General features: G+C 54.3%; 1 long non-coding RNA gene across 1 annotated transcript; it reads right to left on the reverse strand.

The window, feature by feature from the left end:
• Window positions 1-3,602: 3,602 nt before the first annotated feature.
• LOC116809357 (uncharacterized) lies at window positions 3,603-15,179 on the reverse strand. Its single transcript, XR_004369836.2, has 4 exons — window positions 14,893-15,179; window positions 14,000-14,090; window positions 12,565-12,895; window positions 3,603-3,667 (listed from the first exon to the last, which is right to left on the reverse strand). It is a non-coding gene; the product is annotated as an uncharacterized LOC116809357 (long non-coding RNA).
• Window positions 15,180-15,399: the final 220 nt, after the last annotated feature.

The raw sequence follows: 15,399 nt of genomic DNA on the forward strand, positions 1-15,399 counted from the left end.
GTGTGGGGTGTGAGTGTGGTGTGGGAGTGTGGGGTGTGGGGTGTGGGAGTGTGGGGTGTGAGTGTGGTGTGGGAGTATGGGGTGTGAGTGTGGTGTGGGGTGTGTGGTGTGAGAGTGTGGGGTGTGGGAATTTAAGATGTGGGAGTGTGGTGTGTGGGAGTGTGAGGTGTGACAGTGTGAGAGTGTGGGGTGTGAGTGTGGGGTATGCGAGTGTGAGAGTGTGGGGTGTTGAGTGTGGGGTGTGAGAATGTGGGGTGTGAGAGTGTGGGGTGTGAGAGTGGGTGGTGTGAGAGTGTGGGGTGTGAGTGTGGGTTGTAGGGGTGTGGGGTGTGGGAGTGTGGGATGTGAGAGTGTGTGATGTGAGAGTGTGGGGTGAGTGTGGGGGTGTGAGAGTGGGGTGTGAGAGTGGGTGGTGTGAGAATGTGGGGTGTGAGTGTGGGTTGTAGTGGTGTGGGGTGTGGGAGTGTGGGGTGTGGGAGTTTGAGGTGTGGGTTGTAGTGGTGTGGGGTGTGGGGTGTGGGAGTGTGGGGTGTGGGAGTTTGAGGTGTGGGTGTGTCGGGTGTGGGAGTGTGGTGTGTGGGAGTGTGGCAGGCCACCCTGGGCTGGAGAGAGCAGCGACAGCTCCACCTTCCCTCCAGGGCTCTCTGCTTCTTCCCGCCCCAGCCACCTTCTCCTTGCCTGGCCCGGCCCCCCTCGGGACCTGACAGTTGTGAACCCCTTAGTGTAGATGTTCTTGACCGGCTGCGCATCCTGGGAATAAAGGAGAAGTCGCCTAAAGGAATGAGTGTGTATAGTGAAGTTCCAGACACAGTGGCACCCACAGCGGGGAACTCCTTGGGGTGGGGCGGGAACCCCCCACTGCCTTCACTGAACCCACAGTGCTGCTCACGGCTGTCAAAGCTTGTCTGTGCCGCAGCTGTGGAGTCCTGACCGCAGTGGGGAAGGGAGCTGACTGCAGAGGCCGGAGGGATGCCGGCCTACCGGGGGAAACAGCTGGATCTAGGTCCAGGTCATGGGTAGGTGGGCGCGCAGGCAGACGTTCGTGACGTTCTGCACTTGACGTGTTGCGCTGGACTTCCACGGCAGACAGGAAGGGTGCATAGAGCAGCCCTTCAGAGAGAAGCACTGGGCAGTCACGGGGATGCGAGCCTGAGGGAGGGCGGAGGACACCCCGCAAGCCCTGCGCGACCACCAACAGGCAGCGCCCTGCAGCAAGGGGGCCACCGTGTCCCAGCCTCTGCCGCAGCTTCTGTGCCATAAGGCACTGGTGCTGGCACGTCTCCTGAGGGATGCAGGGTGTGGCATGCGAGGCGGGCTGTGGGCTCACGGGGCTGCCCCCTCCTAGCCTGGCCCCCCGCATCTGCAGAGCCCCTCCTCCTGAGGCTGTGCTCATATGGCTCTCACCTGGCTGGTGTTTGCTCAGCACCTCAGCCAGGGGCCAGGAGCTGCACAGACAATCAGACTCCCAGGGTGCAGGAGTTTCATTTGAAAAGATCAAGAACGAAACCCAAGCGGACTCAGTTGCTCGGAGCCATCAGGTTCCGCTCTGAGCGGCAGTCCCGGTGGTTCAGTGACTTTGAAATGGTTTCAGGATGGTGTGTGTGTGCTTGTGCGTCTGCACGTGTGTCTGGGTGTGCTTGTGTGTCTGTGCTTGTGTGTGTGTGCTTGTGTGTGTACCTGTGCTTGTGTGTGAGTGTGCTTGTGTGTGTCTGTGTTTGTGTGAATGTGTTCGTGAGGGTGTGTGCACACGCATGTAAGAGCGCAGGTGACTGTGTGTATAGAAGAGCGTGCTGTGTGAATGCATGCATATGCTTACCCTTCGGATCCCCCACCTACTTCCCTGCCTTGCCCATGGCTCGTGCGGGGAGGGGGCGCAGGACGGGGGCGCAGGACGGGCCTGGTCCAGGTGCACAGGTATCCTTGGAGAGGGGCCATGCTCCAACACCCAGGCTCCACTTCACGCACCCTTCGGGACTCCCTGAGGACCCTGCACCTGGGCCAGCCAGCAGCCTGGTGATGCGGGGATCCATACTCCCATGCTAAGGAGAGAGCCAGGGGTCAGCAGGAATGCACAGATGGCCGCGTCTGAAGTCACGGAGTCAAGTCTCCCCTTCCTGCCGCGCGTCACCTGGCTGATAACTTACCTGCACCGCACCATGCAGAGGAAATTGTTCAGATAGCATCTCTCTTGGAAGCAGGGCTGCAGAGATCTGAGGGGTAAGACATCGCCTCTGCTCCCCTGTCCCAGAAGCAGGCTAGTCCTTGTTGTAAGTTGCATTGCCTTAGGGGAGATGACATTCCTCACCTGGTGCCCTTCCTCTTGTAATTACGATGAATAGGAATGCAGCCCCCGCTTCTCCAGACCTGGCCAACTGGGGGATAGCTGCTGGCCGGAAGCCCTGTTGCATATTGTAACAGTTTCCTAGTTTCCTGCGGCTGCTGTAACAAATCACAAGCTTAGTGGCTTGAAACAGCAAGCATGCATTACCTTACTGTCCTGGAGGCCAGAGGGCCGGCCCAGGTCTCACTGGGCTAACGTCAAGGTGTTGGCCAGGCTGGGTCCTTCTGGAGGCTCTAGTGGGGGGAATAGTTTCCTGCCTTTTCCAGCTTCTCGGGTTGCCCATATTCCTTGGCACATGGTCCCTTCCTCCATCTTCACAGTCAGCAAAGTTGCCTCTGTCTGGCCATCTTTCCTAGTCACACCTGCCCCTGGCCTTAGCTAGGAAAGACCCAGGACCCTCTCCTGTCTCCAGGGCCTCAGTCTCATCTGCAAAGTCCCCCGGGCCACACAAGGCAACAGACACACAGGTTCTAGGGATTTGATGATGGACATCGTGGGGAAGCCATTGTTCTGCCGACATCTAATAATAGAGACCCCCAAGTTGCCTCCCTCTTCTCGGGCCAAGAGTCCCCTGGGGCTCCCTGTCTCCTCACTAACCACCATGACCTTGCTCCAGGGCGCATAATGTGCCTCTTCCTCACTGTGACCTTTGCCAGTCCCCGACCAAGGCCTCCCCACCACTCTTACCTCCTTTTCCCGGGAAGAGGGGGTCCCTCCAGGTCATCTGGGGGGTCTCTCTCCCCTCCTGCTTTCCCACAGCCTCCCTCTGAGGAACTCGGTGAGCCTTCCTCAGAAGGCCTTCCAGAGACCCCTTGCAAAACCCAGCCCTAATGTGCCACCCCCCGCCTACCACTGAGGCCCCACAGGGCTCACCCACAGCAGACACTCACTGTAGATGTGGGGGTGCCTTGGTGCGTCCCCCTTATTTGACAGTCGTAAACATATGCCCTAAAACCCAACTGTCAGCCCCAAAGATGACCACCACCCATCCACCACATTGCTGGAGCCACAGAGCGACCAAGGGCTGGCCCCTCCAGCCAACAGTGTGATTTGGGGAGTTACTCAGTCTCTCTGTGCCTCCGTTTTCTGATCTGGGAAACGGGGATGATAATAATAGTACCAACCTCATAAGACTGCTGCTGCGATTAACTGAAATAATATGAATATTCGGCATAGCAACATGCTCAGTAAAAGTTAGCCATCATCTTCATCACCATCATCATCGCCATCGTCTTCATTGCCATCATCGTCATCATTTTCATCGCCGTCATCATGGCCATCATCATCGGTATTATTACGAGAATGCAGGTGGGCCCCTGCCAGGACCTGGCCACACAGAAATCAAAGGAGCTAAATGAGAAAGAGGAGCCCCGGGTCTGAGTGGGATTCTGCCACCAACAAGTGTTGGGGCCTGACTGCGTCACTTGTCCCTTACAGATCCTCCTTGCCTGTCAAGTGGGGGGATGATTCCTGCCCATGTCACGTGATGGGGTGAGACTCACACATACTAAGCCTGCAACAAGGTCTGAGAAGCCAGAAGTGCAACGCAAATAGCGTGGAAGCGAGAGGCGTCGGAGCAAGGCAGGGCGTTAGAGACGAGAGCAGGCCATCCCACCCCAGGGCCTCACAGCCCGGGCATCCCTGGGCATCCCTCCTTGGATGCTTAGAATAGTCAGGAATGTTCTCACCTCATCCTGTCACCCCTGGAGAAACAGAGGCACAGCAGCATAGACTGCATGCCTCAGGCCACCCAGCTGCATGTGGAAGAGCCAGGTCTCCACATGCCGGAAGCAATTCTTGCCTCTCTATGCTGCACGTTGTTCCTGTGACAATAGTCAGATATCACCTCTGCAGACAGGGACAGTGTGTAGAGCCTGGCTCCATCCCACGCAGGAGGTGCTTGGAGGGCTTGGGACCTGGAATGACCCAGGCCCTGCCCCGGCCCTGGGGAACCTCAGCATCACGCGGCAGACCTGGATGTAGACCCGAATGATTCCAATATCCTGAGACGGAAGGCGGCGTCGGGTGTGCACACCCTGCCAGGGAGGACGTGGGAGCGCTGCTGTGCCCTGTGTCTGCAGGCACAAGAAAGCCCCCCAGAGGGCACTTGATCAAGTCCGGAGACTTGCATCTGCCTGGCAGAGAAGGTGAAAGGGAGAGGTGGTCCCCTGGGAAGTCGCAGCCGCCAGGGACCAGTGCACCTGCCGCACAGTGTGTGGTGCAGGGGTGATGGGAGCCAGGCTGGGAGGGCAGGAGCATGGCATCCACAGCTTTGCCATTCCCTCTGAGGAGTTAGCGATCCATTCTGTGAGCCACGGGGACCGGCTCACTTCTTAGAAGGCTTTACTCCAGCAGCAGGGTGAGGAAGGACAGGGGAACAGGCTGAAGGAGACCCGCTCTGGGCTGCTGTGGTGACAACAGGGGAGGAACCAGAGCAGCCACACCAGGTACTGAGGAGGAGCCACACCCTGAGATGCACTCACTGCAGGGAGTGGTTGCTGTTGCCGTCCGTGACATAGGGGTAACCCGTGTGCCCCAGACCCTGGCTCTGAGGCTGGTGGGACATGTGTGTCCTGCCTGGTGCGTAGTAGCTGGACATCAATGGTGGCCGTGACTCTGATGATGATGAGGGTCTCTAGGGAAGGGAGGTGTTCATTGTGGATGGTTCCTGGTGGCTGGTCAGGGAGTGGACGGGCCCTGGGGTCAGAGAGGCTGGTGGGCCCAGTGGACGAGCACAGGAAAGGCAGGGTGCCAGGGCGGTGAGGGTGCTCCGGCCGTCCTCCAGGGATGAGGCAGAGCACCAGCTCAGCAGGCAGAGAAGCCCTCACCTCCCAAAGCAGTTTCGCGTCTAGGCGAGGTTCTAAGGAAAGCAGCCCCGGGGCAGCAGGGGTGGCACTGATGCCTCGCCAACTTCTTTCTCCAATGCTGGGAGCCCACCTGGGTGGGGAGCAAGTCCAGGGGAGGGGTCCCTAACTTTCCTTTGTGATGTTCACTCATTCCGCAGATACTGGGTGAGTGTCTGCTGTGAGCCGAGTGCTGTGCTAGGAGCTGGGAGTAGGGGAGGAGCAGGACTGATGGATGGAATGAATGAGTGCATGGGGGACCCGGCCTTGTCCAGTTCGGGAAGAATGCGATCTTGTCAAGTGTTTGTCATCCATCCGTTCATGCATTCATTGGACAGACATTTACTGAGCCCTCCTCTATTTGGGGCACTGCAGTGAACAAAACAGACAAAAGTCTCTGCCCTTGGAGCTTCAATTCCAGTGATTAAAATGAGTAACGATAACCATTGTTCTTCTGGCGCTTTTTTCAGCGCAACCACAAGGTCTTCATCTATGTCTGACTCATCAATGAAGAAACCCAGACCCCATGAGCCTCTTCATGAGCTCCAGGGAATAAGCAGCACTCATGGGCGGAGTCTAAAACTAATACAAATGCTTAGAAATAAAAATACATGATTTTATCTCTCCTTTTTCCCTTAAAATGTTGGTTTCTAAGGAAACCGAAACATGTTGAACTCTAAAACTTCGATTTTAGTGTTTAGCACTGTGAACCCCAAAATCTGAGACAGGTCTCGGTCAATTTAGGAAGTTTATTTTGCCCAAGTTAAGGGTGTGTGACTGTGACACAGCCTCAGAAATTTTGACCACATGTGCCAAAGGTGGTCGGAGCACAGCTTGGTTTTATACGTTTTAGGGAGACATGACACATCAATCAACATATGCAAGATGAACATTGGCTAGGTCCGGAAAGGCGGGACCTCGGTGACATCAATCAACATATGCAAGACGAACATTGGCTTGGTCTGGAAAGGTGGGACAACTTGAAGCCAAGACAGGAAGCAGGAAAGGGGCTTCCAGGTCACAGGTAGATAAGAAACAAATGGTTGCATCTTTTTGAGTTTCTGATTAGCCTCTCCAAAGGAGGCAACCAGAGATGCGTTTATCTCAGTGAGCAGAGGGGTGACTTTGAAGAGTGGGAGGCAGGTTGGCCCTAAGTAGTTCCCAGCTTGACTTTTCCCTTTAGCTTAGTGATTTTGGAGCCCCAAGATTTATTTTCCTTTCACAGCATGTGGTGGTTCTTTATTCTCATAAATGATTTTAAAACATTATGCACTTGGAGGATTTTATAATGAAAAATCATGGTGTCCTATTAAAGCACAAAGAGGCAAAGCAGAGGCAGCAGACAGAACGTCAAAGAACCAGTGCGTGGCTGTGCCAGGCCCCGGGGCTTCCCATGCGGGTTACTGTCATCCTTCCGAATCACTGGACTTGAAGCCCAGCATGTTGCTGAGTTTTGATCCAGAGGTGAGTGGACAAGTGTGTCCCGCACCCCCACCCTCCCGACCAGGCCTTAGAGGACCAGGCCGGGAGCATGGGCAGCGTCAGACTCATTCCCCATGAGAGGTGAAATGAGAGACTCAGTGACTCGTCAGGGGTAAAAGGCTTCAAGGCCAAGAGGGAGAAAGAACCTGTAGGAAGGTTTGAGGTTTGGAACTGGAATCCTCTTAAGACTGTGATTCTCAGATTGTCTACAGAACTACAAGAAAATGTCCTCCTTATTGAAAGACAAAATGTGGTACTATGATGAGCAAACCAACATATATAATCATATATATAACACAGTGTCACGGCTCTATGGTAAACATCATAGGCTCACTCTGTACCTGCAAGAAGCATTAGCAAAAGAAACGGGAACATTTTCCTTTTTCTATAAATTTCCACTTCATATACTCAACCAAATGTTTTTAAAGGTAGTTGTATATGGAATTTTTGGAAAGTTCCAGAAATTTGCAGCCTCAGTTTATTCCACTGTCCTGACACATCGTCCAGAATCGTTTTCTTTTCATTTCTCTTTTTTTTTCTTTTTGATTCTCAGACAATTGCCATTTGTTATTTAAGTGACAAAGGTAATGCATGCCGGCGGGAAGCAACCCTCAAAACGTGAAGATGAGTGGAGACCCTCCCCAGACCCCCCACCTCTACCACCCCCACAAACACGCACATCCAAGTGTATCCATGCTCATGTAGACTGGTTTTTGCTATTATTTGTTCTTATAAAAATGAGGTCAATATATCAGCTTCTGAGGGCTACCTAACAAAATATCACTGACCAGGTGGTATAGACAGCAGAGGTTTGTTGTCTCCCTGCCCCAGAAGCTGGAGGTCTGAGATCAAGGTGTGGGCAGGGCTGGTTTCTCCTGGGGCCTCCCTGTGTGGCTTGTGGACACTGTCTCCTCCCGGTGTCCTTCTGTGGCCACCCCTCTGTGTGTCCATGCACTTGCCTCTTCTCATAAGGACAGTCAGATTGGACCAGGGCCCCCCCTCATGACCTCATTGTCGCAGACGGTGTGAGAGAACTGTTGCCCACATTCTCACCAGACAGGCATATGGTTCTTTGCTCTTTTCTCAACTCTAAGGAAAATCTCAAACATACACAAAAGTCCAGAGAACAGAACAACGAACCATACTCACCACCCAGCTGCGACCACCATCAGCTTTTACTAATTGTATTGCATCTGCTTCCCTGGCCATTTCTTGGAATATATTTAGAACAAATCCCTGCCAAACATTATGGTATTTCACCAACAGACACCCATACACATTTCTAAGGCACCAAGAGTTTTTAGCAACTTAGGCACTGTCCCGTTAATTCCTCAATATCAGCAAAGGCCGCAAGGCTTCTGCTACTGAGGGTTAGGCTGTGGAGCACTTCAGTAGGCCTCGATTCCATCTCCCTCTTTGCTAGTGTGGTGGGGCCACCTTCAGACCTTTGCTTTTGAGGTAGGAGGTGGGACCTGAGTCCAGAGGCAGGGCTCTTGGACACAGGACCAAATTGAAGACTAGCTGAAACAGGGAGGGGCAGAAAGCCAGTATGCCATGTCAGTTTACCATTGTCACGGCAATACCCGGAGTACCACCCCTCCAATAACCTGACAACCCGGAAGTTACCACCCTTTTCCTAAAAATTCTGCATAAACCACCCCTTAATTTGCATATAATTAAAAGTGGGTCTAAACATGACTGCAGACCTGCCGCTAAGCTGCTACCCTGGGCGCACTGCCTATGGGGGAGCCCTGTTTTACCAAGAGCAGCCCCTCCGTTGCCGCCGCTGTGCACGGCGCTTCCACAAAAGCTGCTGCCTGACACCCCCGGCTCGCCCTGGAGTTCTTCCCTCCTGGGCAATCCCGGATTTTGGTACTTGCCCGTCCTGCATCACTTTCATCTGGATTTCCTCTCATGTGAAATTAGCTGTGCAGATCCTTCCCTCTTGTTTTTTCTATTGAATCATTTTCCTTCTTATCAACACGTATGTTCTCTTTCTATATGAAGTTACATGCAGATTCAGAAGAGAAGGCTTCAGGCGAGTTCCTTCTCCAGCCCCTGCTCCCATCTCTCTCTGCCCTGCTTGGAGGCAACCAGCCTTCTTCACCACAGGGAACATGGAGCTCAAAAGATAGCACACACCTTCGTGCCGTTGACAGCTGCCCCAGTGGCAAAGGGACATGTTTTCATCACCTACACCTTGTTTGGCCAGTTACAGGGCTGTGTTTCTCAGAGTCAGGAAGCCCTGGGCCAGGTGGAGGAAAAATGGCGCAGCCACCTCTGGCCTCCTCCTGCTCCTCCTGGACCTGGGAGACGGCGTCCAGCCAAGCCCTCCATGCCCTGCCAGGGAGTGGGATGTCTGACTGCTCTCACCGCCTCTCCTTCTCCCCTTAACCCCAAGGCCAAGCGCTCCGGCCTCACTGCTTGTGGTTTTTCTGCTTAGGAATTGGTCCCTGGGTGTAGCCCAGGCTGGTAGGGCCCCGCCCTCCCTAGCCCTGCTCCCCACTGTTCAGGGGCAGCCCCCCCACTCCTCCCACCTGTCGTGGCTCTTTGCTGCACCCTCCCTGGCCCAGTCTTGGCATTCACCCTTACCGGTTCTCTGTCTTCTTTGAAGCTGAGACACAGTCTTGTCCCCCGCTTGCTTGCAGATGCTAAGATGGAGTTTAGGGCACAGGATATTGATCAGAGACCCATGCCTGGGAAAGGGGCAGAGAGAGAAGCCCGGCAAGATGCACCCTGGCCCAGCCTCGGCACCCCCGGGAGCCCTGGGCTGTGGGGCCTGTTAGAGTTGCTGCAGGTGGGCGGGAAGGGCTGGGCATTCATACCCCCCACAGCTGGTCCCGGGTGTGGCCACTTTGAGTAAGGTGACCATCTGCAGCTGAGGCAGCCTGAAGGACGGACAGCTGGAGGTATCTGAGGCTGCTCTCCCAATGCTGGAGGGCAGGGTCTTCCCTGGAGGGGTCTGAAGGGGCATTTCCATGCCCAGCTCATACAGGAAGCTTATTGGAGCCTCGCATCTGGAAAGCACTACAGACCACACTACAGACCGCACCGCAGACCGCACTACAGACCACAGTACAGACCGCACTACAGACCGCACCGCAGACCGCACCGCAGACCACACTACAGACCGCACCGCAGACCACACTACAGACCGCACCGCAGACCGGCACGACAGACTGCATCACAGACCGCACCGCAGACCGCACCGCAGACCGCACCGCAGACCGGCACATGCGCAACCCTGCCCGGCTGCTCTCCCTCCCTGCCCGGCTGCTTTCTCTCCCTGCTGTGACGAGGCCATTTTGGTGCATTATTTGTGCTCAGCTCTTTCCTCCTCTATTTGATGAGTTTTCCAGGCAGTGGGCCTGGGGGTGAAGTCCCCTTGACCTTTGGGCTCCACGCAGGCACCTGGAGCCCCTGGACTCTTCCCCTGCAGGGAACTGTTATCATCCTGCACTTTGTCCTCCTCCCATCCTGCCCACGGAGATGCAGAGTGAACTCCTAGTCCTCAAAAGGGCTTAAAAATTGCTCTACATTTTATGTTTAACATGTGGTTATGTTAAAAATTTCATAACTAATGACTTCAGGCTTTGTTCTTCTCCATCCTCCACCGGTGGGTCCCTGTGGAGCTGGGCACCTCCCTTGATTTATCGTGGTTTCAGTCTCCTCCTCTGTGAACTGAGCGGCCCCAGGGAGTCATTTACGGTGGAGGAAGGAGCGCTTCTCTTCCAACGCAGGGAGTCACCCATGGGACAGTCTCTGGTCCGTGTACCTGGCTGCTGAAGAGGCAGCAGGAGGGCTGTGGAGGGTTTTCTCCCAGGCCCCAGAACCATGTGATGAGGGCTTCCCGCCACCAGCACCCAAGTCCTGCTCTGTGGCAATGCAGGCGGAACCGAGCCTGAGGCAGGGCTCCCAGTGCGGGATATGAAATCTGTCCTCAAACACTGCCAACTGGCTCATCCCCATGTCGGTGGAAGGCTGGGCCACAGCTCTGTGTGCAGGGAGAGTGGGGGCAGGCGGGCGGCTACTCCCATATGGACCCATGGAGCAGGGCCTTCTGATCCCATTATCCCAGATCAGATCTGCTTGAGAGCATCTCCCTCTGCCTGGGGAGAGAAACATAGGAGGGCAGCCGTGTTCCCGTTCCACGTGGATGCATGACCAAAACATATGCACACATGCCACATGCATGCATACATAGGCATTTGTGTTTACGTAAGCACCATGCTCACACAAAAATAGCCATGCACACGCACTTGCACATGCACACCCACACACAATGCAGCCATGTACACACATGCACGTGTGCTCACACATGCACAATACTCACACATCCATAGACATGCATTTACACATGAACACACACGTGCACACATACACACACCCAACAGCTCCAAGCTCCAAGTAAGCAAAGCCCTAAAAGCATGGGGCACACTGCAGAGAGCTCAGAATTCTCCTCCCCACTTAAGTCTCCAGAGCCACCAGGGAGGCGATGAGCCAGGGGGAAGGACTTACTGCCTCTGGGTACCTTAGCCGGGCCTCTAAGAACTCAGCAAACCGGGACAGGGGATATATTTAAAGGAATTTTATTATGTTTTTAAAGATACCTTTTTCCTGTCAGGCCTGTGGTTTAATAAATACCTAGGGCTTACCCTTAAACTCTCCAAGGCTCAGAGCTAAGGACTTCATGACAGGTTTGCCCCTCATCTGCGAAGTGGCCTGAATCCCAGCTGTGAGAGTGGATATCAAAGCTCACTCGTCTGCTCCCAAGCAAGAGAGGAGCACAGAGAAGCCGGCAAGAGAGATGAGGAGGGTTTGGGAGAATTAGCTGAGGAGACAGCAGCCGCACAGCAGGAAAACGCGCCAAGAGAAGGGCTTCAAATGTAAATCTCTGAGGATACACAGTCCCTCTAGTTACAAAGCAAAGATGTGCAAAGCTTGGTTCTCTGTTTTCACCGAAGCAGCCTCTTGGGCCCCAGCACAACTGAGCAGGCTCAGTCACGGTCAGCTCAGGGATGAGTAGCTACATGGACAGGCTTCCCATGAGGCCAGGTGGCCGTGGCAAAGTCTTCTGGCAAGGCTGCCTCCCTGCCCACAGTGCACATTTCTGAGCAAATTGCCGAGGGCCCTTGCCCTGATTTCATGATCAGACTCCTCCCAGGCGGAGAGCTGCCCTCCCCCTGGTCTTCTGCATGTTCCTGGGGCACATGAGCGTCCTCAGCCTCCCTCCCCAGTGGCTCTTCTGGTTCTCTGGCCAACAAAAGTGATGGCTCATGATTTACACAGCTTTCCCACAAGTCTCACGATGAGTAATTGTATGTGTCACCTTGACTGGGCCACAGGGTACCCAGATATTTGGCTAAACATGGTCGGGGTATTTCTATGAGGGTGTTTCAGATGAGATTAGCATTTGAATCTATGGACTCAGAAAAGCAGATGGCCTCCGCAGTGTGGGTGCACCGCATCCAATCCATTTGGGCCTGAATAGAACAAAAGACTGGGCAACAGAGAATTCACTCTCTGCCTGACTGCTTGAGCTGGGACATCTATCTTCTCCTGCCTTCAGGTGGGGACGTATACCATCAGCGCTCCTGGTTCTCTGCCTTCAGGCTTGGACTGACCCACACCATGGCTTCCTGGGCCTCTGGTGTGCAGATGGCAGAATATGGACCTTCTAGGGCCCTGAAATATATGAGCCAATTCCATATAATAAACCACACACACACACACACACACACACACACACACACACACACACACACACACACACACACACACACACACACACACACACACACACACACACACATTCTATTGCTTCTGTGTCTCTGAAGAACCATGAAAAATACAGGTGTGCATTTTAGAACCACTCTCTGAGAGCATTCACGGACTCACCTGCGCCATTGCTGGCCGAGTCCACATCTCTCATACGGGGTCTTGCCCTCCGTAGTCCTCTGCCACTCAGGGCACCTGCCACGCCTCTGCCTTCTGCCCGTGATCTTCACTTTCCAGCCAGCTCCTTGTCTCACTTCTGCTGATGGCCCTGCTGTCTTCTTGGGTTGAAACCATGGCATTCTCGGTACCTCTAAAAAGATCCCATCCATTATGGCTGTCTGAGCCTCTCAGCTGGACCTTCTCCAAAAAATGGCCAGGGAAACAGATCCTGCCTGCCACATCCAGTGGAATTGCAGGTCACTGCTGGCAGGACTGCCGGTTGGCATCAGACCTAGAAAGGGGAGGATGCAAACTAAGCCATTAAACCTGTCCTTCTCGCCATGCTCATGAATAATCACAGCAACACGTGTACAGCGAGCACCTACTATGTGCAGCTCATGTATTTTCTGACTCTCTGGCTAATATTTTTTTTTGTACAGGGAAGTTAGTTTTGGCTTCCAGCAGCTTTGTGGGACACAACCACAAGAATGGAAGATACTTGGCCATTAGGATTCTCACCTGTGGGACGAGAAGGATCTAGACTCACTAGCTGTATAAATGTAGTCAAGTAATTCAAACTCTTAAAACTACATATGTCCTTGTCTATAAATTGAGAATAATAGTAGAGTAGTTGTGAAGCTTAAATATTTAATGTAGAATGTGATTGTTCTTCAGCACACAGGAAATGCTCAATGCATGTCAACTGTTATTACTGTCACCGTCATGCATCTACAAAGGGCTTGAGTGACTAACAAAAATTAAATCAAGATTTTTCCTATCATGACTACTTGCCTGTATTATCAAACTATACTTGAATTCACCTATTCATAAGGTTGAACCTGTCACTTGTGTTCCATTGTGGGCTTTGTGGGGTGGAGTTCACCCGCATACCCTGGGCAGAGCTGTGAGTGCATTTATAGATTTGTAGTGTAGCTTCCTAAAATGGAAGGGCTAGAGGTAACCTGAGCCATGATCATCTCCGTGTGAAAGATGGGTGCTGACGTCTGCAGACAGCACAGGGAGAGAAGGGGCCACATTTTCTTCAGGCTTCATGACTCAGTATGGAGCCACCGGCAGTGCTGCCCAAGCTGTCTTGAGGAGCTGGGATCAGAGGCTGACACCAAATGCTGCCGTGCTGGTTAGCACTGTTGGCAAACTGCCACCAGCCCAGCCCCCGAGCACCCCCTCCCCCACTGCTTGGCGGCTGTCCCCACTCTCTACCCCCATCCCAGCAGTGTTGGGGGTGCAGCCTGCCTGCGGCCAGTGTCCACTGGAGCAGCCTGTGCCACGCAAACCCTGGAGCACTTTGTGTATCGCCCCCCCGGGGACCCTCAGAAAATGAGGAAATGATGTGAGGGAACACCGTACTGCCCTTGGAGCTCCATGACCTCCTCACCTGAACACGAAACTCTTATTTTGAGGGAACATGAATTAACACTCCCAGAACAAGCACGGGGAATACTGCATGAAATAAAATTCCGGGGCTCCTGTCGGGAGAAGGAAAATATAAAAGAGAGGAAGTGGGCAGGATGTGCCAGGAAACACGTCAGAGGCAGCTGGGCTCCCAGATGAGGTATGTGTGGACCCCGCAGGGTGCAGCAGGAGCCTGCAGGACTTCTCAGGGCCTTTCCTGCACTAGGAGACGGCAGGGCCCGCAAGGGAACATGTTCTAAAAATGAGCGTGCCCTTCCGTGGGGCCTTTTCAGGCTCAGTCACTGCATTTTTTCTCTCCGGGCGTTTGCTGTATTTTGTGTACGTGCAGTTGGTGGCCTGTGATATCCCGGGCAGTGCACTCAGTTTGGGTGCTGTCCAGTGCCCCCTGGCAGAGGGCCCTCCCGCTCTACGCACCCTCAACCTTGAAGCAACCTCGACATTTGGAAACTGAGATGTCATACTGGACACTCCTCCACATTGGTGACCATCCACAGCCCTGCCTGCTGCTAAAGGGTGGGCTGCATCCCCGCTACCTCTGTGAGCCTGGGAAAGCATTGGCCCAACCACCTGCCAGAGAGCCCCGGCCCGCCCCACCCGGAGCAGCCCTGCCAGAAAGCCCCGGCCCGCCCTCCCCAGAGCAGCCCCAGGCATTCCAACCCCATTGCAGAATGCTTCCCAAACTGTACCTGCACTGCGGCCTTATCTCCACCACCCCCACCCCTCTGTGCTCCAACAGAGCCCTGTGGAGATGCATGGCTGGAGAACACATTGCTGTCAGGCCTCAGAAAGGCGCTGAGACCCAGGTCTCCACTCCAGCTCTGGCAGGTGGAGGCGAGGGAGTGGGAGGAATCTTACCCAGACTCGAGCTTGCCTCCCAGCATGGCTTTCCACGGCCAAGTGACCTTGCACTGCCGGCTTCATCACTGTGAGCCTCAGTTTCCTCATCTGTAAAATGGAGCCGTGGATTCTGAAGCCAGGAGTTGTGTGCAAGGATGTATTCAGGAAGTGACCCCAGGAGACTGGTCAGAGTGTGGGAGAAGCAGAACAGGGAAGCAGAGGGGGCCGGGCAGGGGGTACCACCAAGGGCGCCTTCAGCCATGGGGAGTCCTGGGGAAAACTGCCCAGAGTCACCCTCGGCAGAAGCAAAGGAGACGGTCAGCCACAGCCGGCACTGGCCATGCAGGGCCCCGAGGATGGGCATGGAAAGCAGCCTGTCAGGCCTTCCCAGCTCCCCGTGTCCTGTGGTGCCTGGCTCCATTGGCCTGAGATGAGGTCTCCAGGGAGCTGCCCAGGTGCTGGGCTTGAGAAAGGAAAGTTCACAGAAGGGTAAGGTTTAGAGAGCAGCAAGAAGGCAAGGGGTCA

This window comes from Hylobates moloch, unplaced genomic scaffold (assembly GCF_009828535.3).
Source record: "Hylobates moloch isolate HMO894 unplaced genomic scaffold, HMol_V3 SCAFFOLD_1, whole genome shotgun sequence".
Taxonomy (NCBI): Eukaryota; Metazoa; Chordata; class Mammalia; order Primates; family Hylobatidae; genus Hylobates; species Hylobates moloch.